The 25,310-nt window shown below is 40.4% G+C and overlaps 3 non-coding genes across 3 annotated transcripts; 2 read left to right on the top strand and 1 right to left on the bottom strand.

The window, feature by feature from the left end:
* Positions 1-14,492: 14,492 nt before the first annotated feature.
* On the bottom strand, positions 14,493-14,574 carry Trnal-aag (transfer RNA leucine (anticodon AAG)). Its single transcript has one exon. It is a non-coding gene; the product is annotated as a tRNA-Leu (tRNA).
* Positions 14,575-19,838: 5,264 nt separating this feature from the next.
* Positions 19,839-19,910, top strand: Trnaq-cug (transfer RNA glutamine (anticodon CUG)). Its single transcript has one exon. It is a non-coding gene; the product is annotated as a tRNA-Gln (tRNA).
* A 1,585-nt stretch (positions 19,911-21,495) lies between these two features.
* Trnav-aac (transfer RNA valine (anticodon AAC)) lies at positions 21,496-21,568 on the top strand. The gene has a single exon. It is a non-coding gene; the product is annotated as a tRNA-Val (tRNA).
* The last annotated feature ends 3,742 nt before the right edge of the window (positions 21,569-25,310 follow it).

The following is a 25,310-nucleotide window of genomic DNA, read 5'->3' as shown; positions in this document are numbered from 1 at the left end:
AACAATGAGGTTCAAACAAGAATGAGCTGCAAAAAGGTAATAAAATACAGAAAAATGTCATGTTGCAAATATGTTAATAATAAAAGCAAACAATTACAGAAAACAATGTAAAAATTTTAATCAATAAAATAACGAAAAGAAAGAAGAAAATAACATTAAACTGACAAAAAATTGGGAGGTGAATAAAACAGTAGAAAATAAATAGGAATAGAGAAAAGTAAACAAAAGTACAATGTTAAAACTTGGGTACTTTTTCGCATTTAAACAAGTGTACATCATTTGTGAAATGGTTTGCCTTTTTGTAGATTTTTCTACTCAATCGGAAACACTTCATTCGATCGTTGTGAAGCGTTCAACACTTTAGCAGTCGTTTTGAGCGGCCGAAAAAAAAGGACAACGAAAGAAACAAAAACGGAAATAAAGTCCTTCCGCGGAACCACCTTTGGCCGTACTGCTGCCTACTTCTGCTGCCCGGTTGTGCTGCTGTTGCGCTTTAGCTGCCGTACATCCGTATTGATAAATAATGCTTCAGGAGGAAATTAATGTCCTGCAACTAATGGGAACGTCCTGCGCCGCTCAACCTTACCTTACCACCGCACTAACACAGCGAAGCAACACGGGGGCCAGCTGGCATTCGTCTTCCACTTTCGCAAGCGTAAGTACACGATGGATTTGTATCGAAGACTGATTGTGGAGCAAACAGAATACAGAAAACATCTGATTGAGAAGAAAATCCCGGTGTCCCGGGTGGGACACCACATACAGCCAACTGGCTGTTTGGTTGGCCGTTGCTACCCAGATACCGAAAGAAAGCAGTTTTCCATTTCCTATACATTTAATGATAAATTTATCGCATTCATCCCGGTGGTTCCCGTATGTTTCCCCACCATGTTTCCTGTACGCCCGAAGAAAAGATACAGTAGAAAAAGGAAGAAAAAAGGACACCCGGAATCTGCCAGAAATCGACTCACTTTCACTGTGGGGACGTTTGCCGAATGGAGAGAGAAACCGGATTCAGAAAGGGGGACTTCGTGGGCATGGCAGGAAAAAGAACATAAAGTACGAAACCGTTCGTTAGAGCGTGTGCGGGGCAATCCCTTTTTCCTGGAGAGACTTCACACACACACACACACACACACACACGATGCTCAAGTTGCTGGTATTGCTTAGGGGATGCTTTCTTCCTGCTGTTGGACAACCCCGGGTGGGGTCATGACGGCAAGTCGGAGCCACCAGCAGACCGACCTGACAGTGCAATCGTTTTCATTTGATGAACCATAATTTTTAATGCTCATATTTTTAGCATCATTCCCATATCTGGCCCTTGCATGGATGTGTGTGTTTGTGTGTGTGTGTGTGTGTGTGTTTTCTGTATTTAAGGGTGGCCTATAACGGGACTTATAAGATTATTCTTTGAGGAATTTTATGAATGAATTTTTCCTTATTGGGCATCAAAATGAGAACTTTTGTACTTAGGAAATAAGGTTTTATTATTGTCCAAAAAAAAATTCCCCTTGGTAAACTTTTATTGTTGCAAAAAATAAGTTAAAGTAACGTTTGTATTATAGTTTGAAGGAAGATATGTAAGAATGATAATTAATATTATGTTTAAGCGAATTATTTTTAATCCTACTTTCATATCTTTTTGTGTAATTAAAGTTTGAAGGATTCTGATCAATTCCTTGAGATCAGTGATATTTCGATACTTAATTGAGGTGTTTAATAGAATAGGTATCATATTAGTATTACTTTTAAGAAGAACTGTTGACTTCGTACTTGTGGGGGGACAACGGAGGAATCGCTTAAAATGACGAGCTCTATGACAGGTGGGCTTGTCATGTCATCAGAATGACACCGGACGATCTAGTCCGTAAAGTCTATCTAGGTCGTCTACATAGATGGAGGAGGCGTTGTAGGTCCCAACTGAGATGGAGCGATGGCATTAATGCGTTCGCCAAAAAAGGCCGGAATAATGGATTGAATGTTGGTGCTTGGTCGTGAACGGTTTATAGGATTCCTTCAACAGGCCAAGCACCGCCTGCTGAGCTAGCATATAGGCTCTGAAATAGGAATTCTCTGAAAAAGAGCTAACAATGTAAATACGATGGATTCCTCAAGAACTACGTAACTCCATACCAAAATATCATCGCCGAAGATGTATAACAATCCCCATCTAATATCTGATTAGTCATATTTTAAAAACAATATTTTGTTAAGTAATGTTACTTACTATTGCTATTCCCACAGGTAGGTATCGTCTTCAGAAAAAAATATCACTTTAAATATTCAACTTAAGGTGTCTCTAACCGGTTTTACATCCGAACGAAACTTCTGTAGCGAAAGAAAACATTCAAAGATATTTCTCCTTCTGGTTACAAATGTTTTCCGTTTACCAAGCTCCATCACCCATCATTAAGTTCTCTCGTGCAAAAACACGGAACGATCCGGTAGTAGTAATGGCTTTGAAGCGCTCCTTCTCCTTAGCGTATGTGTGGCGAAGTGGCCGCCGTAAACAGTCGTCCTAACAGTTTTTGATGATTTTTAACATCACGCGAGTGAACCCACAGGAAAACACAGGACGCGTGTAAGAGAAGGAACTGAAAACACACACATTAGAGATAGTAGTCACTTGAACCTTAAACGGAAACGCTTATCAAAACCATCTTTAGCGCTCATAAATTCCAACGTTATTACATCAATCCCTTTTTGGTTTGGCTTCCTCGGGTGGAAAGGATACGGTGAGAAGACACCCAGTGACGGTGACTTTCTTTCCTCCACATATAGTGTACGTGTAAGCACGATATGGGAGCGAGAATTCGTGGTGTGCCAACCGGTGGCACATGTCGTTTTCATAAAATATTAAATCTGATTTATTGCGATATGATTCTGCGTTGATGGGCCACTTTTTCTTTAGTGCAGTAGTGGCCGCTGTTCGTCTCTTTGTTCGTCCGTTTTGCTTATGGGTGGTTTTATTTTGTGTTTCAGTTTTGTTCCGCTTCGATAGATCTGCTTAAGGTGGTACGTAAACATACCAAACGTTTTGCTGATGGTGAAAGGACGAGTTGAACACAGATGAATACTGCTCTGCGCTGTCTTTAATGTTGGAAAGTTTGTTGGAAATGAACTCCAACGTGAAGTTCTCAATATTTCTATTTCAATCCCCTTAATGATATTTGAAATTTATTTCCAAAACCACTCGGCAAATAGTTGGAGTTGTTTCGGGGGAATTTTCTTTTTTTGGCGCTATCTTGGCGCTCTACCATGTCATCAGGCTAATGTTTAGTAGGAAAAGGCTAAGATTGCCTTCATCGCTTTTCATCGTTAGAAAAATAAGACCGTTTTTTGGCTTCAGTTTCTATCGCTAAGACACTCGCCATTTGGATGTCCTTCTGTTCTCCTTTTCCCATTCCCAAGAAACTGGTCGATTGTGCAGCTTCCATTACTTATGGGTTTCATATTTTCTCTCAAATTTAATGAAATTGCCCTTGGAAAGAAGATATCCTTACCCCCCGTTCCCTGGTCTTCCCGTGGTATTTATGGTCGGCCGGTTAAGTGAGGTTATCTCGCCCGGCTGAAGGCCTTGGGAGCCTGAGGAACCTCGTCGATCCTTAAAGCGAAGCGATGTATCGAATGTCGGACGAAATATTGTCCCCTACGGATGATACTTACTGGATACTGGAGCCTTATCACCGTCCGAGTTGGTTAAGGGTTTTAGCTGCTAGAAAGTGTTAGTAGCATTGCTCGCCGGCAATGCTGTATGCGGCTTATCGTGTGGAACGATACACGACAGCAAGAAAAAAAAAAGAAAGAAGCCTAACGATAATCCGCCTGGAAGCGATCGAACACATCGCCAGCACGCTATTAGCTGACGGGTATTTTGTTGTTTTTTTTCGTTGTTTCTTCACCCTACCGAGAGCGTATGTTTCATGTCCTTCTTGAAGACTACACACGCTGTAAGAGGATGGGGAAGTTTCACTTTAACCGTTACACAGGGAAAAAAGGACACAAATAAGAACCATAAGAGAACAAGAGACGGATTGGGAAAAGAAGGAATTTTCCACGATGAAAAACACTCACAGCTCGATCGTCCGAAATGGTGAAGCGGGACGTAGGGAGGGAGGGAGCTTGTACCGTACACCGAATTTGTGATGCCATAAAGTGTCTACATAATCCTCCATTTATCCTATTACTTAAAATCAATTCCATTTAATTAAATTGGCTCTCACCCTTTGCTTTTGAGCTGTTAAGGGTGAGACGGAGAAAAGTGTTACAGAAAATATGTTTTGAGAGATGTTTAAATTTTATCTAGTAGGAGCTATTCAAGAGTATAAAACTGATTAGGACTAATTTTTTTTATTAATTGTTATAATTTTCTATAAGTCCTTCAAAAATTATGAAAAAATAGTTGAGCAATATATAAAATGTGAAAAATGTAATAAATAAATTAAATTAAAATAAAATATACGAAATTAAAGATGAAAGATACATAGAAGACTTGTAGAATTAATAAATTTAAAAAATCGGAATGCACTAACCTACTCTAAAGTTTTCCTTCGAATTAATCAATCTTGTCGTTTAAAGACAAATTTACTTCAGTAAAGGAACGCCAAAAAAAAGAATAAATTAAACTGCGACATTTCGAACCGATAACAGCAAATCATGTTTACACACACACACCCACCACTAATCACACATTCGGGAGCATCGAGCAACTGTACAATTTAAATGTCTCCATGGACGATTAGCTCGCGGGCAGAAAGATTGATGTCACCTTTTGCTGACGCTATCCGTAACGCTTGCGGCCCAACGGTGAAATATCGCGTAAATGGCAACCATTTTGGAAAGAAAGTGCCACCAGTGACGCACATATCGCAATCGAACAACTCGAATCCGTACTGCGAACCAGATTACGGTTACGGCATTTCACATAAATTACGCAAACAGGTCGGAAACACTGCACGTGGTCGCGTGTGTTTTGCGCACGAATTATAATATGTCTGCCCTGGGTGGATTGTACCTTCGAATGGGGGAAAATGGGGGGGAAAAACTTATCCCATTTGTCCCACCGGCGTGCGATGGTTTTGGTGCCCGCGTGCAGTAGTTTTCACTTCATTAACGCTCCGGTTGTATATTAAAGCGGATTTGAAGTGGTATCCCTTCTTCGGTAGGGCCCAAAAAGGCAAAGTCTCTCACGTGCACAGGGCTGATGATCGGTGGCTGGCGGTGGCATTAACTATTGACACCGTAAATTCGTTGCGCCTTCCGTTTGCAAAACTTTGCTTCAAACATTCATTCCCGTATAGGTGGGCTGGGTTGTCATAAAAAGGGGTTTGGTTTTACGGTGGCTTTTCTCCCTATCGGTGGATCATATGTAGACGTTGGTGCTCGCTCCAATACGCTCCAAACACTAACCGAAGGACATTCTTGGGATGTGAAGTGCGCACCGGTGCGGTTCACCGGCGTCATTATTACTTCTGTGACTTCTTTACCGAAACGACCAACACTGCGTCTCCATCGGGTTGTGCTCATGTGGGTGTGTGTTTGTTGGACTTTTACACAGAAGACGAACCGCTTACCGTGGGTAAGGTGACGTCCCGGGAAATGAAAACGGCACTCCAGTTGCTAATAAAGTTAAATTATTAATCTCATTCTTGCGATAATTTTACTGTTTTTCCGCGGATGCCACTAGATGCGCTGGTTTTGGCGGCATGGTACGGCATGACAATGTTATACCAGCTATCCTCACGCCGAGCTGCGATAATCTGCCGCCCCCAAAAAACCGATGAATTCCTGGATGGTTGGTTTTAAACATTGAGAAGCTTATTTAAATTGAAGTTTGCCACCCAACTTAGCGGACCGGTTGTTTTGAAGTTGCGAAGGGATTTTGCACTGATCCCTGTTCCGGGAAGGAGTTTGAGGGAAAACTAATGACGTTGTGGAATTGGCAGTTTCATCCAGTAAACATGAGCTGGAGTGTATGAGTGTAATTTCATCAGCAGGTTTTACGAGCACGAGTCTTAAAATTCGTCGGAGTGTAAACATTTTGTCATTACGAAACTGTCGCCTTCCCCGGGAAAGCGTTACAATTCTTGAGAAAAAACACACGACACAGATAAGGGATCGTTTCGTCATCATCCAAATGGTGGAAAATGGTTGGATTTTAATGAAGCTACACTTTGATGTGAATCGTAAAACAATTTGAGCGAGCGGGCGATCGTTCGATTTTATGTACACTCACTTGTACTTAAGTATTTTCGGTAGTAATTAGTAATGCTTTCCTATTGATTCTAGATGGTGACATGGTGACAAAAGGAAGACAAAGATGAGATATTAAATAAATGCGAAAGTAATTTTGAAAAAAGGTATATCAGAAAGAAAGAAATGTTATTTTGAGTATGTTTTTATGAGTTATAAAATGTACATTGACCTATCGTTAACATAACGATCGCTATTGATGTTATCATGAAACTATAAAAAGTCGAGACAGTGTCTTCAAGTGCTAGCTGATGCAATGCAGATATATTTTGATTCGAAGCAGGCGAAGTAGTTAATATACTCTTTTGGTATGAAAAAAAAACATATATCCGAAAAAAGACACAGATCTGACTACATCAAAATGACTAGAACAATATGAATTCCACCTGGCGGAAGACCACCTGGAGGAAGACGCTTTCTCTTTTTCTCTCTCTCCTACTTTTACTAGGCTTTTCTTTTTTTTCATTCATCTCTCAACGAGGATCAAAATTTATGCGAAAGAATGAGATGCGAGAGAATGAGATCGGGCGGCGCAGCTTCGCCAATTACGGTTGTGTAGGTGTGCCGCGTGATAACGAAGCAGAAGAGATCACGATAATGAGAGAGTGAGAGAAATTCTAATCAGTAGTGATCGGTCAGTGATAGATTAGAGATATGAGATTTCGGTAATTTGGCATCCTTTCTTTGTGCATAAAAAAATTGTGACAAAATGTTGGTTTTTGGTGTTAAAAAGTGATCCTCAATGATCTTATTACATAAAAACAATAGTTAATTAGTCAATTCGTGTGCTAATGTGGTAAAAAGTGAAGATTCTTTTGCACGTGTTCAACTTTTTGCCGGCGTCGGCTTGGGATTGCGTTGGCGTGTGTGCGTGTCGTCATCATACCTGTTCCTTTTGTTCGATTGTGGTGATTTCTATACACCCAAGCGTAAAGTGTGTAAGTAAAAGAAGGATGCTGTGCAAGGCAAAGATTCTAAAAAAGCAGTAAAGCGTGATAAATGATTAAGCAAACTAAATAATGTTATTCAAGAAGATGAATTAGAGTAGTGCGTTTGTCTCGTTATGAAATCTTTTGACATTTCATACGTCATCAATGCAGATCAATGCTAAAGGTACGCTAATGCCGGAGCGTACGTGTGTTACAGAGGGAGAGTGAGCAAATTAACAATCAGTGCGTGTACAGTACACGCGTTCGAAGCTAGCAAATTATTTGCATTAGTGTTTGTGCAGTGTATTTTGGAAACGTGGTTTGCCATAAAATCATGCCATAAACGTGTGGTGTTTGTTCGGTCAGTTTATAAAATTTGAAATTAACAAAAATAAATCGGTATATGTTGTGGATTAATGAGCTTGTTGTTTTTTACGTAAATTTGAGTAAATTAAAATGTGGCCATTGTAGCCGAGCGTAATTTAAATTTTGTATGGAAAACAAGAAGAACTGAAAATTAGAGTGTGTGAAAGGAAAGGGACCGTGAATAAAAAAGGAGTACAAAGGAGTAATTTATCAGTGGTAAGTAAACGATTTTCAACATTGAGTATATAACATTAGGCGGCGATGCAAAATGTTATGTATTTAATCTAAAGCAAAAAAAAGTTGTCCTCAAAGATCAAGTAAATTAGAGAGCCTTCCCAACCCACTATTTTTTGCTAGGGCCACTCCTTCTCCAACACCTATTTTTGGTTGGAGGTAATATCCCCAAAGGCTACTCAGCGAAAGGCCTACAAGGTGCTTGATCCTCCACTAGCTGCAGAGTTCTTGTGGATAGGTTAAAACTGATAGCTAAGATCCATCAAGTAACTGTGACAAAAGTAGTTATAGGAGTCTTTTATTGGAGGAAGAGGCCTCTTTATTGCAATTTCCGACAATAATAGAGGACCTTTGAGATCTACTCTTGGATTCTAGATCGTTCGGTGTCGTTCTGAAAACATTACCATTTTATTATTTTTTATCCATCAATCTTCTGTACTTACTGTCTATGATTCTATCGCCATTCTTAGTAGATACTGAGGCCAATACCTCAGTGGAAATGATATCGTAACTTCGTATTTTGCACTAAATCCATAATTAGTCTTAGCGGGTCATGCCTGTTGACTTGATGATCTGAAGAGAGATATCTTAATCTTTGTTTAGAATACACGGTTAAGCCGATCAAGCCAAGCCTAATCACCTTTTAGACCAATATTTATTGTTTCTATTTGTAAAGTCTAGCAAAGTCGAGGAATTAATTACTTTATTTTTATTTTCTGTATAATTACTCATTTCCGAAGTCTCTGGCGTCTGAAGAATTCTCGCTTAGCCTTTTCATATTTATGTAGAAAAATGGTTTCTTTCACCAACATGTACATCTCCAAACAATAGGCGTTTGGGAACGATTCTACATATCAACGAACACACCCCAATTTCTGTCCACGACGGGTGTGGTTGCGAAATGAAGCGATTGTTTCGGGGTCGAAATCTCAAACCATCGTCCAACTAAGCAAAAACACACAACTGCGCAATTTTTGACTATCAACAACAACGCCGGGGCAATGAAAAAAGTAAACTCCGCGGGCGTACATGATGATACCAGCCGGTCTTATCGGTTGCTTCCTGGTTTATTTTAATATGTTAAAGTGTGTTTAGCATTGGTTTTTGTTAGTGGCTACTGTTGTTTGTTCAATGCTCAATCGGTTCAAGCCTTTCAAACCTTCTAGCCTTTTACCGGGTTGTTTTTTTTATTCTTTATGTTGACATACGAAACACCCCTTTTCGGTGCAATTGTGTGGATGGAAAAAAATTGGAGACGCAGAAAAAAAAATCCCTACTCCCTTTCCCTAATCGATAAACACAAACTTCTCCAATCATTCGGTTTCTCGGTGGCCTTACGGAAGTTTGAAGTTGATACCGCGATTCGATATTTTTCCCTCCCTCGATCCAATGAAGATAGACAGACGTGCCCATGTTATTGTTGTTGCTGGACGGGCCCATCAGCAAAGGCAATCGTATAAACACACATAAAAAAAATTCGCAAATTGTTATGATATTTACCAAGCTGAAACCACTCCATCCGTTGCTCCACACCTCTGGCCATAGTTTTATTTCCAGTCTTTGCGCGAGTTCTCGATGGAACCGGTTGGTCAGTGCGCAACAAGTAAGAGTTAGTGAGGAGTTGTGGAACGGCACAAGGAGGAAGAACCATGAGGGTTGTTGTTGTTTGTCGAATGCTGAATGGAATCGAAAGCAACCCCCTCCTTCCGATTCTTGTTTGTTTTCTTTTTCTGTTCTGTCTTTTCTCGCGGAGTCGCACACACACACACATTGGTACAGAATCCGCGATTAGATAAAGCCCACACGCTTAGGCACGTTACGGTCGTACGATGTGGTTGCACATGGCAGAACTGCGCACCATTTTGACCCAGTTTCGGTTCGGTGCCGCGAAACAGAATCACTGAACTACCCTGCAGATGGTTGAATCCAAGGGGGTGGCCGCGGGGGGAGGGTGAGAAGAAAAGAAGGGAGATTTATTCGCGATCCGTTCAAGTCGGAAGGGTGAAGAGTGTGTGTCTGTGTGTTGCGTATTTAAATTGCGTCCAATCTCATTCTATCTGTGTTGAAATTGTTTTTTTGTTCTCCTCTTCCTTCTGAATGTTGTTCTACCGCTTGGACTGACTGCTTGGGCTTGTTTTGCTCATGACCAACTCAATGTAGTATTAAGCTGGGGTGTGAGTTATTCTTTCTTTTTCTTTTTCTTTTTTTTAATTGCCGCTTATTGTGTGCGCTTGTTATGAAGCGAATGAGTGATTAGGATGAAACGGGGCACATTAATGAAAGCGATTAAGATTATTAGCGATAAGAATTATTAAACGTTGTTGGTTTGATGCAGGAATTAAATATTCCTACGTGTGACTAATGATTGATAAGTAGTTTGAATAGTTCGCTGGTAGTATTTTGTTTTGTCTAACTGTTAAATTTAACACTTTAGCAAGCTTCTAATCTCGATAGGAACGTAATTACTTAACCAATCGACTAAACAATTTTGATCGCTCATACGATCGTTGGAATGGAATGTTTTGAGACGATACGCAAAATTAAGTGACTTTTTTAAAAGCTATTTCTTTACTACACTAGGTAAATTAAGAATTTTTAGTTTAAAATAAATTCAAAGATTTAATTTAAAATCTTAAAAATATTTTTAAAGATTTTTTTTTAAATTTGGATTTAGCTGGTATAAAAAACGTTAATTTTTTTTAATAAAAGAAAATTAGAACAAATATACTGTATAGGGATATGGTAAAAAAATAAAAAATTATTTAATAAAAACACCAACCTTGTGTACAAACGTACAGAAACATACACCCGCCCTGGCAAACATTCTTTACGCAACACTCCCGAGCGAATTAAAAACCCCCCGCACCCCCGACAATACCGGATCAAACGTGTTAAGAGTTGTAAAAATAGGACCCGGTAAAAGTAAATTGATAAAAAGTGTCTATTTATTAAACTGTTTACTATTTACGCCACGCCACCCCATACACGCGTGTGCGCGAGCGAAATGGCAAATGTTTAAATCCACCCCCTTAAATGATACGTCAACGCGTGTATCTGTTTGTGTGTGTGTGTATTTGTTGAATATCAGCCTACTCTGTTGGTGATTTTTTTTTGCTTCATTTATTCAAGATGCTTTCGCTTGTTTACCACTTACAAATGGATGGGATTGGGGAGGGGGTGAGGGGGTAGGAAATATAGCAAATAGAGGATGAGAAGCGAAAAGGGTACAATGAGTGATGATGGAGTTGATTCTGATCGCATTTGGTTTCCCTGCTGGTGTGGGTTATTTAAGCCGGTAAAGTATTCACACTGTTTTCGCACATTTAGCGCGTATATGTATGTGTGATGCTGTTTGTTGTTGTTTTCCTGTTTTTTTTCTTTACCTTTTTCTTACCGAATGGGAGGGGAGGGGGGAGATTGAGGGTTGTGAGTGTTTGTATGTGTATGTATGTGAATGTTAGAATAGATCTACCGATCTAATGGGGGTCGATGTTGGGGCCTGTCCTGTATGTAGCACAGTGTGTGTGTGAGTGTGTGTGCATGTGTATGGGGGGTGGGCACACACCAAATGACGAGCTTGCTAACTGAGTGCGTTTGTACTGAGAGTAGAGAATGTAGGAGAGTTTTGTGTTTGTGTTGTGTGCCCCCGAAAGTCGAATAGATGGGGTCGTTTGGTGTTGGTGATTATCAAAACAACACATTTTTGGCAAACTGTCAGATAAAGCTTGGCGTCAAGGTCGTTATTTTGTTTTCTCTCTGTGTGTGACAAGGGGGGCGGTGGTGTTGTTTTCGTTTCTGGGATGGTCTGACGATATAATAACAAGAAAGGTGCCAAAAAAGAAAAGCTCAACCAAAAACAACACACAAATTGGACGGTATTGGATTGTGGAAAATGAAATGCTTTCAACCATCTTAAACGGTCTTATCAATCAGTACAGTACAGGGGAAGAAGCCGTGGGGAAACATTTTGCAAAACCATTTTTTCTAGTGATCTGTATGTAAACTTACCTCTCTGCGGCACACCTGTTAGTCAAAGTCCAAACCAACTCAACTTCCAAAAACTCGTAATATACGGCAAACGAACCAAACAGCCGAGGAAGCAACCAATTTGACATTCTTTTCCTCTGCCCAAGATATCCGGTTCGTGGTTGATAAATGTATCGGACGAGCCAGCGAGAGGGGGAGAGAGAGGGAGAGGGAGAAAGGAAGTGGGAAAAGGATTTAAGTTGGCAAAAGATAACGAAACGAAGCAACGGAACGAAAGGGGTTGCGTGATTCGTCCACACTGTAAAAAGGATGTGTGCGTGTCGCTCTGTCGCTCTGGTGTGGGGCCATGTTTGCACAGGAAATTGAATGGCAAATATTGTGACAGTGAAGTGGAAGCTTAGATAAAAGATAGCAACAAAGGGAAGAAAGGTGGGAAGGTTTGAGGTGTGGGAGAATGGCAAAAGGGGAAGCTACATGGGCTACATGAACGCCAAGCGATAGGTAGAAAAGTCATTGGGAGGAAGATTTTTCTTTTTTATTTGAACCGCTGGTAACACAAAATATGAAAATATTCATCTTAATGGGATGATGGAGAAGAAAACAAGCTTCAAACGCTCACACACATACAGAAACACGCTAGAAGAATTAAAGCACATAAGTTTAAGGAATTGACCGGCACATTTAGCTAGCCCAGAACATATACACACTTGTCGGATGTATTTATTGAACCCATCTTCTTATCACCGATGTGATCAATGCGGAACGGGAAAATGTACTGCTGAAAAAATGCTTTTCCTTCTTCCGAATCCGTAAAGGGGGTAAATTGAAACAATCGTAATACGAAATAACATTGACTGTATTCTCCTCTATTTGAACATTTATTTTCATTACCATTTTTGTGCTATTTATTTTTGTTATTGTGTCTTTTGACAAGTATTTTTTGTTTTCATTCTTCAACCCTCTTCCGTTCGGATGACATTTCCGGACATGCCAAAAATAAATAGAACTTTCTCTCCTTCTCTTTCACTCTCTTTCCCTTTCACCAGTTAACCGTTTCAGAATATTGCTAAATGGTGTGGCTTTCAAATTTTATGACAAACTTTTCCCATGTTGATCGTTATCGGGGCGGGACCGGCTAGAGCTGTAGGCTGTGTGTGTGTGTGTGGTGAGAAAATCGATTTTTCCTTTTGTTAAACGTTACGGAGCGGGTAAGGTGGTGTTTGTGGGGTTGTTAATGTTTTACAACCTTGCCAAGATTAAAGATCTTCTCACGCTAGTACACCACGACGGCAATACGGCGGAACAGCGAACGATGGCTCTCCGAAGCGATATGATTAAAGTGTCGTTGTTTGATGATTGTTTTCCTGCAAAATGGGTAATGGTATGAGTGAAACATAGTGCGGATTTTAAAGGTAATGCTGTTTTTATTCTGCACCAGCGCTAACAGTAAGATGGAACAAAACATAAACTTGCAGGGATTAATATGAACTTTCCCGATGGAGACGCCTGGTGTTTTGTAAGATTTTACGCAATACATTATTTTTTCGGGGTTGATAAGGTTAAAATAAAGAAATTTTGTTCTAACCTGTTACAAAAACATTTATTTGTTACAATTTTTTCAAGAAAATTATTATCTTTGGTAAGTCGTTTCCACTAAACAGATAGGTTTTTCCAACCATATTAACCATTTCCATCTCTGTCGCAGTGGTAAATCTTTTTCAGCCCAGTGCACTACACGGATGCAGCGGCAAGAACGTTAAAAGCTCGAATATGTCACCATAAAACGAGCATCACTTTGGTGGATGATGGTGGAAAAATGTAATCTCATCTCATTTCCACCGCAAACGATGTATCATCACGTGTGTGTGTGTGTGTGGAAACCAACAGGAAAAGCAACGAAAGGACAAACCCGTTACTGTGTGAGGTGCGCATTAATCGCCTGGATGGTAAGAAAGGCAACGATACACGAGATGTGTTACGAAATGAGTTTTGACTCGTTTCTGCCTATCGTTCTTTATTTTTCCTTCCCTTCCCGGGTTTGACGTGGAGTTTATGTGTGTGTTTTGGCATGTTTTCTTCATGTACCAGCACCAGCATTCGTTGGATAGAAGTGAAGATTATTTTCCTTATTTTTTTTCTAACGGGCATTTTTTTTCCTTCGCTTTGCTATCGCGCTGTGAAACGTAGGATGGAAATAACTCATCTAAACAGGAGGAAAAAAAAGTAGCGAGGAAAGAAAAACCTGTGTTAGAAAGATGGAACCATAAATTGATGACAGATTCATGACGCTGCTTAGCTGGGTTGCATGTGGGTTGTTTTCAACGGCACGGCACACGATGTGAAGAGCTTACACGGCAATGGTGATCGTACGATAATTGAGCATCTCGTTTGGTTGCCTGAGATGGTTGTGCAGCTCTGGTTAATGGTTGATGTATTACGAACCTACGAGATGATGCAGTATACGTTTTTGCAATTTTGTCCAAGATAGCGTAAAGTGCAAAATTTCTAGGGGGAATTTATTTTGCACGTGAAAAGGTTCGGAAAATCACTTTTAAAATTTTCCCCTGGTGAAAATGTTAATCTGATGTGTAATAAAAAATAAAGGAAGATGCTTAAAAACTTCAAAGGCATAAAAAAAATTGAAATCTAGCTAGCGATTTTTTTATAATTTGGATTTGATTGATAATTTATGAAATAATAAAATAATAGTTTCATTGAGCATGGCAGCGGTGGGATTCGAACCCACGCCACCGAAGTGACTGGTGCCTTAAACCAGCGCCTTAGACCGCTCGGCCACGCTACCTTCGGTGCGTAGATGCTGCGCATTAACCATCCCGTTCGATTTTACCACCCTATCGCAGCATCGTTTTACGGCAAAGTCTTACGCATTGCGCACCCAGGCGTTCCATCTTCATCCCACCCTTGGAAGTAAATCAAACCACTCTAAAGTTATCTATAAGTAGGCAAAGTTCTTTTGCTTCTCTTGGGTCTCTTCTTCGTTTCGCTCGTGGCACACGTCCGCCTGGCCATTCCCCGTGCCGAAATGGTGGACACACGCCCGGGAGTATAGACACGCCCGGGCGCACCATGTTTATCAATAAACAAGCACTCCAATTATCGAAGATTCTCTCCACACGTATTAAACAACGCGTTTGGAAAATTGTTTGCGTACGTGTATGCGTGTGTGAGAGAGAGAGCGAGAGAGAGAGAGAGAGAGAGAGAGAGAGAGGGAGAGAGAGAAAGCGAGAATCAGACAGCAAGTGAAGCAGACCACCGCAGATGATGTTTGACTAAGCGCTTATCTCTCGTTTGTTACTCCATTTAGACCTCTCCGGTTGGGGTAGTAATGGCCGGGGGGTGAGATTGTGTTGGAGCAAAAGCACCCCTTTTCCATCTTCCATTATGCAAGTACCATCGCACCTCAACACATCTACGGATTCGCGCTTATCTGGCTTTGATTCTACATTACTCCGTTCTCTTCCGCAATTATACGAACACACACGTGCATACATCCCACCCACAGCTGATAAATGGCTTAATAAGGGAATGCACCCTCTCTCACACACCCCAAACAAGCAAAGGGGTGGCACATGGAATGTGGTGCGGTAAGTAAAGTGTAACGCACCGGATTGCATAATTTCGATCTGAAACCGATTCGTGGATGCAGTATTCGATTGCATTCTACCCATCGTGCTCGGGGTGGCAAAACCAAACCCCTTTTGTTGTTTGTTGGTGCTCATTTGCAGCTGAAACGCATAGAGAGACAAAGAGTGAACAAAAAAAAAAGGAATCAACTACACGAGTAGATTATCTAGCGATTGAATAATATCTGCCCCGGCAGCCCGGGGAAAATGGGGAATGCAAATAAAATGCATAATGAAGTCAGTTTTCCAGCTTTTTTCCTCCCGAAAACATTGCGTCCAACCCTTCAGTTCAGCTTTCCAGTAAACCAGTGTTTTTTGGGTGGTTTTTGTGTAAGCACACAAAAAAGGTACATGTAGTTAAATGAAATTGAGCATTACTCTATTTGTATTGGAAAAAAAACTTCAGCTGGACGACTTAATGATGATCATTCGGTTGATGGTGCAGTTCGATGTGGGGAATTTTATTTATTTACACATAATGATACAATATCGATTCCGTGCATTGTTGACTCCATCGCAAAGGCGATGCGATTGGTTAAAATTGACATGAAAAATATTATTTACACTTTGTACTCAATATTTACATACGGTTCGTGCAGAATCTGTTAATTAAATATGAAGCATAATTAAATGGTGCTACCAAGGTAAAATAAATAAATAATATTAATGACAATCACCATGAAAAATACAAGAAATTAAACAGAAATAAAACACGGCTGTAAACAAGATTTAAATCACGATGTGAGAAGAGGTCCATTTTATTGGTTTATGGAGCCTCTCTAAAAGTGACATCAAACAATCTAAAACATCGAACAAATGTATGTACATTTTCGGTCGATAAAGATTTTAACTGTCATCTGTAGGCCTGATAACGTGCCCCGAAGCATCGTGTTTTCCGCTGTGGCAGTTTTGTACCCCACACAAAATTCCAGTCGAGATTGATCACAGCACACAGCACAGCTTAAATCCCCTTTGCGTGATTGCCAGTGTCTTTTTTCATTTAAATAAACGTGCTCTCTCGTGTCCGATTGGATTAAGGTGAGATGCAAAGCGTACAAAGCACCTTTTTCAACGTCATCATCATGAATATCGTCATGAACCCCCCGCAAAACATCAGCCAGTAGGATGATAAGCTTCTCTCTTTTTCTGTCTCTTTCTCTTGCTCTCCTTGTTCCAGCCTTACGATAATCGTATCGAAAACGAATTCGTCAGCCATGGATTAAAAATGGCAAACAAAACCCTTTGTGAAACAAATAAGCGCGAAAAAATAATGAAAATGGCTGTTCCGAATTTCTGCTTTGCGCCTATTGTGTGTTTGCTGTTTGACAAAGGCACCCACTTGCTACAATGCAGCATCACGTGGAACCGTTGTGTGGTTGTGGTCATTGTTAGGAGGCAAACCATTTTTGGCGATGGCACCTCAAACGGCATTCCACCATTTATATCGACATGCGCCACGCTTGGAACACGTGCAAACCGTGCAAACCGGCAGTGCATGCGAACGAAGTGGATTTCATGATGAATTTAAATAAGCGATTAATTGTGATACAAATTCACTGTGTGGTGGATGATGGAATAAACAAACGATTCTCCACCTCCCTTCGGCTAGCTAAAATGGGATGGGTCAGCTGTCAAAGTCACAAGCGGACAGGACGCGTAGCGGAGTACGGTAAAACGCCTGAAGCGTTGGAATTAGATCATCTTTCGGTTGAGATCTGGTTCGTGCACGGCCATGTGGTGGCCTGGATCATGATGGGCCTGTGATGATAGTGAGACGGATTGGCGTGCTGTTGTTTCCACACGTGCACACCATGATGGCTTCCACGCACGGATCGCGTAATGAGGATTGATTACTGGTTTAATCTGTATATCTCTACGGGAACAGTTGGAGCAGTTGAATTTGACGGTTAGTCGCTCGTTGGAAACTGTGTTGTTTTTTTTGGGAAAAACATGAATGCCACTCAATTCTAGTGTGTTATGCAACTGATTCAAATAGATTTGTTAATACAAGTAATTTTACTAACAGAGTTACTGAGGAGTCAGAGGATCACTTGTCAGTTATTCTTCGACAACGTTTATGACTTAAACATTGTTATGAAATCGCAGATCAATTCACAACTTACAGAAAGGCATCTCTGATTAACCATTTGAGATCTTAATGTTTGAGATTACTCCTGTGGAGATCCGATCGGGAGACTGCATCTGGAAGTATGACAATAATTGAAGACTTGACTTAACGATGAGGATGAAGAAAAGGTTTTTTGAAATACTTTGAGGAGTTTTGGTGATGTAAAAACAATAATCTGAACAAATGTTCAGAACAAGCGTTAGAATCGACACCTGACATCTTGCATTCAAGATGGTGGCAAGATGAAGAATATATCAGGAATTGGAACTCTTAGGTTGGATAGCGAGTTGGAGACTTATCCACAACTCTTAATCGCAAAGATCCTGCAGACTGGCCATGTTGTCAGAATTGACGACTCAGTTCTTAAATTTCTTGTACACCTTCCAGAAGAAAGTATTTTACGTACTTAAGTTTAGTGACTTGAGCTAGAATTTAAAAATACATAAATCACAACTTTTAGCTATTTCTACAACAGCCATAAATTCCTACACTATCGAGATCTTGACACATTGTGTCTTGAGTATCTTCTGTTACCATCTTCAGCAACATTTTTTGTCCCATCAGCCATAATGTAATTGCCTACAAGGAAAGATACAATATCCTACAATACATTCTGATACGTACACAACTTCAACTCACCTGCTGTTCCGTTTCTCAGGCAATCCTTGGTCGTTTCCTGGTAATCTTTTGATAGCTAATAAATTTTCCATATGTACCTTGGGTTTTAATTGCGAAGACAATATTACTATCCCTTTTGCGTAAAATGTCTTGAAGGTGATACATTTTTATTCTACCGAGGGCGTAAGTGCCCCTGATGCATCCTTAAAGAATGGGACGAGAGTTGTAAGATTTTAAGCTCATTTGAATTGTTGTGGCAGTAGTAATTTGCCATTAATGCTAGCAGAGTGTATAGCGAAGGGATATCACAACCAGCGTCTATTTTATTGTTCACCTGCTTCAATTTTCTTCATTCCCATCGTTTTGTTGCCATCTTACAGGGCGGTACACATGGAGACGGTTCTATGCTTCGTTTTCGATATCGAAAGAAGAACCATGTTTTATGCCGCCGGGAACTGTATGTGAGGCACCGCATATTTGAAGCACCGTACCGAGTTTTAATGATTATTGATACGGTTATGGAATGGGAAGGAAGCATCATCGTTTAGTGGTTCGTTTTAATCCATTACGGTGCGCTGTTTGTTTAATGTTTTCGGCAGTAAATCGAAGGTATTTATTTAATAGGCCGAAAGCAGGCAGTTGACCACACACACACACACACACACGCACACCAAACCGTTGAAGTGGTGCCGAGACTGGCCGGACCGTCCAAAAGCAGCATGATTTACGGCGCCATCTAGTGGTGGGTAAAAAGCCACCTCCGGAAAAAGACTCCCCTCGTTCGGCGGGGCGGGGATTAGCATTCGAATGAGATTCGTCTCAAGGGGATGTTTTGTATTGTACGGTACGGAAAAACGTACGGATGAAATTAAACCGAGCAAGAGAATACCATTTTGAAGGGTATCGAGATGGGCTGGAACCGTCCCGTAACCGACCAAAAACTCGTCGCATTTATTGTGATTACCTTAATGAGTCCGTATTATCTATCGTAAATTATTTTATGACTCTTCTATTAATGCCATCCTACCGTACGCGTACACGGGCCTCCGTTTCGGTAGGGTTTTTCTTCTATTTTTCCGTTTTTGTTTGTTTCTTCTTGCCCTCGTCATTACATGATATTTCTTACTGGCATGTTCTCCAGCAAACCAACCCACTCGCGACTGAAACCTGCTTGAGAAGGTGAGAAGCGGTAATTAGCAGACAGCAGCAGCGCCATGGGACGTACGCCGCCTGACGCGATGGGTAATAAAAAAACAAGCCGCATCCCAACGGTTGCCGGACGATATTTGGCCCGAAAAGTAATCGAGAATCAATTCTTAATTAAAGCAATCGTTGGCACTCGATGCGGATGAATCTGCTCTGGGGACGTGAAGGGCTCATCGCTGTGTCGTTGAGCGTTTGTGCGTCGGCAATCGTTCTGCAATTGCGTTCTGAAATTGAGGGCTATTTTTCTTACTGCTCATAGGCCGATTTGCCGATCTGCGGGAGGGAAAACATCAAGTAAAGACACTATTGGGTAGTGTGGTGCTACGTGCCAGTGAACATTGAGTGAGTTTTGAAAGGGATGTGTAAATGAATTGGTCAGCGATAAGGTTTTGTGAGGTTTATTATAGGTAGGCAATCATGATTGCAGGGTTAGAGAAACAAAATGATTGCAGCGGCTAAGCTGCATCACCGGGTTCCATGGTGTAATGGTTAGCACTTTGGACTCTGAATCCAACGATCCGAGTTCAAATCTCGGTGGAACCTTCAAATGATCTTTTTTGTAGGTGTACTTATGCTGTTTGGTAAGTAATTTGATGGGGAATAAGATATTGGGAATATTTATGGAGTTTGAAGGAATGTGAAATTACCTGTCCATGGTCCTTATTAGAGACATCATGTTTATTTTTATGTTTTATCAGCTACTTTTAACAGAACACCTTTTTATTATATATTCCTTTACTTAAGCATTTTTTTCGTAATTGTTTTGCTGTTACTCCATTGTTCAATATTTTTCATTTCGTTGTTTTATTTATATGCGTTTTTTGATTCTCTTCCTCTTTCTTCATTTTTTCCTTGTTTTGTTAAATTCTATTGTTTTTTATTTATTTCTTCTAATGATGTTAGCAGATTTGATTATTTTTTTGCCTTTGAAGTTTTCTTACGCTTTTCTTGTTTTTCGTTTCTATTGTTTAACTTTCTACGGCATGTTTTTCTTGAGTATTTCTAGTTATAGTATGTACTTCGCGATTATAATTCTATACGTTCTGATCGTGCTTAGTAACAAAGAAACCAATGATTCGCAATTAATGTGGACATACCTTCACTAACGAAAGCATCTACTATAAATTGATAATCCCATCGGTGTACCAACAATCACAATCTGGTTCGAGTGCAGTTCAGGGACAGTTCAGTACGCTTGTTGGCTGGTCACTTCCTGTGCGCGTAAGCCGATAACCGGTTAAAGGAACTTAAGCTCGGCAGTAATCTATGACGGCCGGTGTGAACTGGTTCCATCGGTTTGGTGAACAATGGTTGATGGTGGTTTGAAATGGGCAAGAGGCAGAACCGTCTGGAGGTAATGTTTGTGTAATAAATTGTTGGTTTGATTAGCGTTGGTGAGATTTTGCACATGGCAAAGTCTCAAAGTCCCGAGAGGTCAGCCGTGCTATCATCAGCAATATAAAGCATTCCACGCTCGGTATGATGATTACGTCAATGTGATTGAATTAGAATTGCTTTATGACACTGTATTTGTAGTAACATGTTTTTACGAAGTGGTATCTATAAAAATGACACTTGAAAGTTCAGATTGTTCTCAGTCGATTATTTCACAATAACCATACCAAATGTCATGCGAGATAAGCGAACGGACTGGTAAATATCATTCTTGCCCGAAAACAAATATTTTGATTCGTTCGCCTGCGTCACATTTCTTAACCCCTGGCAATTATCGCGTGATGCTAAAAATATTCATTCTTGCTTTTCCTCGCGAATTTCTTGCCTGCGATAATGCAAGAATTTCGGCGCAAAAATATATGACGCAACCATGGGATCGTGTTGAATCAGCAAACCAGCCCGAAAACACTGCCACATTGTTGTGTGACACAAGTCAGCGGTCGCCGCCGCCTCCGGCGGGTACCCCTGCATTCTATTCCTGGTTTTGATACGGCACCACACCGCAAAAGGTTTCGGTTCGATCAGGATGAAGAAGTCAAAAAGTCGCTTGGATTATATTTTTAATGTGCTCTCGTGCCGCGTCATGTTTGTTTTTAATCGCGTTTTTGAATGGGAATCAAACGAATCGAGATTGCTCGAGAAACACCAGCGAATGGGTGGCAAAGTGGGAGTTGTTTCCGTGGTGTAGTGGTTATCACATCCGCCTAACACGCGGAAGGCCCCCGGTTCGATCCCGGGCGGAAACAGTGGACCCTTTTTTCAATTTCTTATTGCTTAGAGAAATTAGAAATTTTTTTTTTCGAAGCTGTTTTATAGAAGTTTCTATAATAAACACATTTCCGTAAGTTTTAGCAAAATTTGTTACGGAAATTTTTCCTTTTTTTTGTTTTTAACTCAACCATGAACTTAACCCTCAATTAAATTATAAAATTTTTCTATCTGTTTAGAGACAATAACAAATCCTTCTCAAGGACAGCTTCAAATAGCAAAAAACCCTTAAAATAAGTAGAAAGAAAAACAAAATGTGCTCACAAAACCGGGCGACACATAATCCTCGTCCCATTCAAACCACATGCAATGCCATCGAACCGTGCCCTAAGCTTCCCTTTTTTGCTAATCAAATGCAAACGTTTTCGCTTTATTTGGGTAGGAAAACAAAATAACCAATCGTTGTACGCTTTTGTACAACATTACCGCAGCGTGTACAATGGTTTGTGCCGGTTGCGACGTTACCCAAAATGTCACCGGATGAGGTCTAAAATAACAGAACGCTTTGCCGAGTCCGTACGGCACCTGGTGAGCTAGCTAGCAGCAGCAGCAGCAGGAGCCCTGTACAATTAATAAGCTGCACAAAGAGATTGGCCGTGTAATATAGTGTGGCTTCTTTAAACGCTACGAAACGCGCTCTCCGGTCCGGTAATGGATCTGCTCGTCCGTAACTAATCACACGCCACGAGATTTGATGGAACTATTTTGTGCGCACAATGTGTTGAACTGTGCGAGTCATCCCTTTTGCTACGCAGTTATTCTAGAAGGACACATCTTGTCCTAGCTTCGTATCTTCCTGTTTCAGGCTTGATCCCTTCCCCGGGATGGAAGTCGTTTGACGGGCCCCTGCGGTAAGTTGAATAGAACGCATGTTTATTTATGCTTCCTGCTGTACTGCACGGTTCCGCTTTGCTGCATCCGGCATTCCGCGACAGCACGCGCAGGGAAAACGCGCCAGCAAAGAGGGATAAAAATGTCAATTAAAATCTTGCAAGAATGTTGCCAAGGTAGCGAATGGAATGTGAGTTTTACCCACTCGGGAGCATGTTGCGAGGAAAAATTCCTTTCAATTTCCCGAACAAACTCCCATGCGTTTGCTGACATTTATCTGCACTGTTAGCAAAAGTTAGCACCGAGAGGGATCGTATCATCAGGCCACCAGATGTAGTAAATCACCTTTCATCGATGATGTGACCGTGCGGCATGTTTTGCGTCCGCGACTGTTTTCCACACGGTGTAGCGGTGTGTATGGCAAATATGGCGCTAGCATACTAACGTGTCTAAGGGTTGCTTCCCTCCCGTTTTTCCGTTTTCCGTTTACCAAAAGGATTAGCTCCACCCGTACGCACACGGTGGCGCTTCAAAGGCACGCTACAGGCACGACATGTGTAATGAACAGAAGAGGATTTAGTGTTGCGCGATGCTCATTTTAAGTTGCCAAGGGAAACGCAGTAAGTCTTATTAGACTCTGTACTGTTGATTGCATTTTCTCTAAAGCGAGTAAGAGTGTGTGTGAGAGAGAGAGAAAGATAGTCGAGATATTAATCCTGCCAGGGACGCATTCCTGGCTGATGGATGAATTTTGACTCATTCCCTACGAATGAGTGGCGTTGGAGATTAGAGCCATGATGAATCATTCGCTACATCGATGGTTTACAGTATCCGTTGGCAAGGGCTTTACCTTTATCCTTTACCAGATGGGTTTTGCTGGAAATGTTGTCCAATCTTGCAACACATAGCAAACATAGCTACACATAGCAAAATTGTATTATGATGTTTTTTTTATGTTGCTAAATTTAATCCCTTTCCCGTGCAAATCTGATGGGAAAATTATTCTCCGTATTCAGCTTTGGGAGTTTGTTTTTTGGCGTTAATTTTGTCGTTGTGTGGATAAGTGAGATAAGCCAGAACACCGGCAACAAAGAATGGTATATTACAGAGTTTCAAATGTTTGTTTCATTCAACTAAGTGTTGAGGATAATAAATCTTATGAAAAGAGTCGTTTATATGAATACGCAACAAAGAGTCATTCAAATCATGAGTCAACTCCCAAAAAATTCATTAAGCCTCAAACATTTCCCCCGAATCTATGATTCTATGAGAATTCATTAATCAGAATAGGGATTCAGAGTGATTCATTCAGTTTAAATATTCTTCCCGATTCACGAATCTGAATCACATTCCGACCCAACGCTAATCCAATTACATTATTTGTCGTTTAACAAAACCAATTACATTATTTGAGATAGTTTCACTTATTAAACTTTTTATTTTGTTTATTTATTGTTTACACTTATTTTGTTATTATTTATTTTTTACTCTGATTTTCACTTTTATTTCTTTTGTGTTTTTTTTAAATTTTGTTTAATTTCCTATTAAATTTTTATGTTTTTTAACTTTAAGCTGTTTATGTTGTTTATTTAAGTATTTGCTTTAACTAATAATTTTAATGATTTTAATGTATTGTGTTTTTCATTAATTAATTGTCAATTGTTTTTTTTATTTTTCATAAAGTGTTAATTATGAATTTCGTTTTTATTACACAAACTTCTTTATCAAAATAAGAACAAAAAAAAACTAATTCAATCCCACTGCAGCTTGTTTATCCAATTTATTAGCAAACAAAACATTATCTCATTGGTTTTATCCAAACTTTCCGACCAAAGTCTGAACACTGCGAACTGAGCAACCGGTCGTGTTTTTTTTTCTCGGTTTGGCCACATTATTATGCACGCAACGAACGGAAATGAGTAGGAAATACATTCCACCGAGTGCCAGAGACTGTGTGTACCGAGTGTCAATTGACGTGCCAGTAATGACGTGTCCTGCGTCGCCAGTAAAGTAACAAACGGTGGCCAGCGGCGTCCAGTAGAAGCGACACGATTAAACAAACAACCAATTTATCGTCTAGTTGAAAAACAAACACTGCGGAGGGTAAAAGAAAAACATTGACCGAAGGGAAAAATGCGGCCGAACAAAAAAAAAACAAAAAGAGGAAAAGTACAGAACATGGAAATAAAACATAACAATAGCGATGGTTGGCAATTTTTGAACTGTCACACGTTGTTTGTGTCCTGTTGGATCGCCAACGCTCCATGTAGCTTTTGCCACTCTACTGCCACTCTGCTGCTTGTTGTTGCGTGTCTTCCAGTGACGTCCTCAAAAAAAAAATCCTCGTGGACGGATACTGTTTATTTTTGTAATTGAATAATTTGGAAATTGTATTACTGGATGATTGGTTGGCTCGGAGCAGTTCGTGTTCCCTTTCCTTTGTGTGTATGTGTTTTTTTATCAGCAAAAAAGGGAGGAGGTCAAACCGACACGCGAGTGGAAAACGGAACAAAATAAAATAAATAAAATCCCCCACACAGATTACAACATTACGTGAGGATAACAAAAAAAGTGGTGTTCGCAAGACAAGACACATCTAATTCAATTGCAATGATGCGTAGAACGGGCATACTGGGAGGTTTTTTTTTTGAAAAGGCGGAAAGAACCGAAGAAATCCAAGCAGCAAAAGATCCACCGTAAATATGACATTCAACAGCAAAAGAAGCTAGACCGGTACCCGGTACCTTTAGGCGACACTTTGGTGTGAAGAAAGCCATCAACATGCTAATTTAGTTGTTGCTTCACTGTTCACCGGCAAACAGAGATACCTTCCAGCTATCCATTATTGATCGAAGTGGGACGGTGGGTCGCTCCTTTCTTGTTTGGTAC

Source organism: Anopheles funestus, chromosome 3RL (assembly GCF_943734845.2).
Source record: "Anopheles funestus chromosome 3RL, idAnoFuneDA-416_04, whole genome shotgun sequence".
NCBI classification, from domain to species: domain Eukaryota; kingdom Metazoa; phylum Arthropoda; class Insecta; order Diptera; family Culicidae; genus Anopheles; species Anopheles funestus.
Note: the sequence above shows the minus strand (reverse complement) of the source record. Positions and strands in the feature narration are given on the sequence as shown.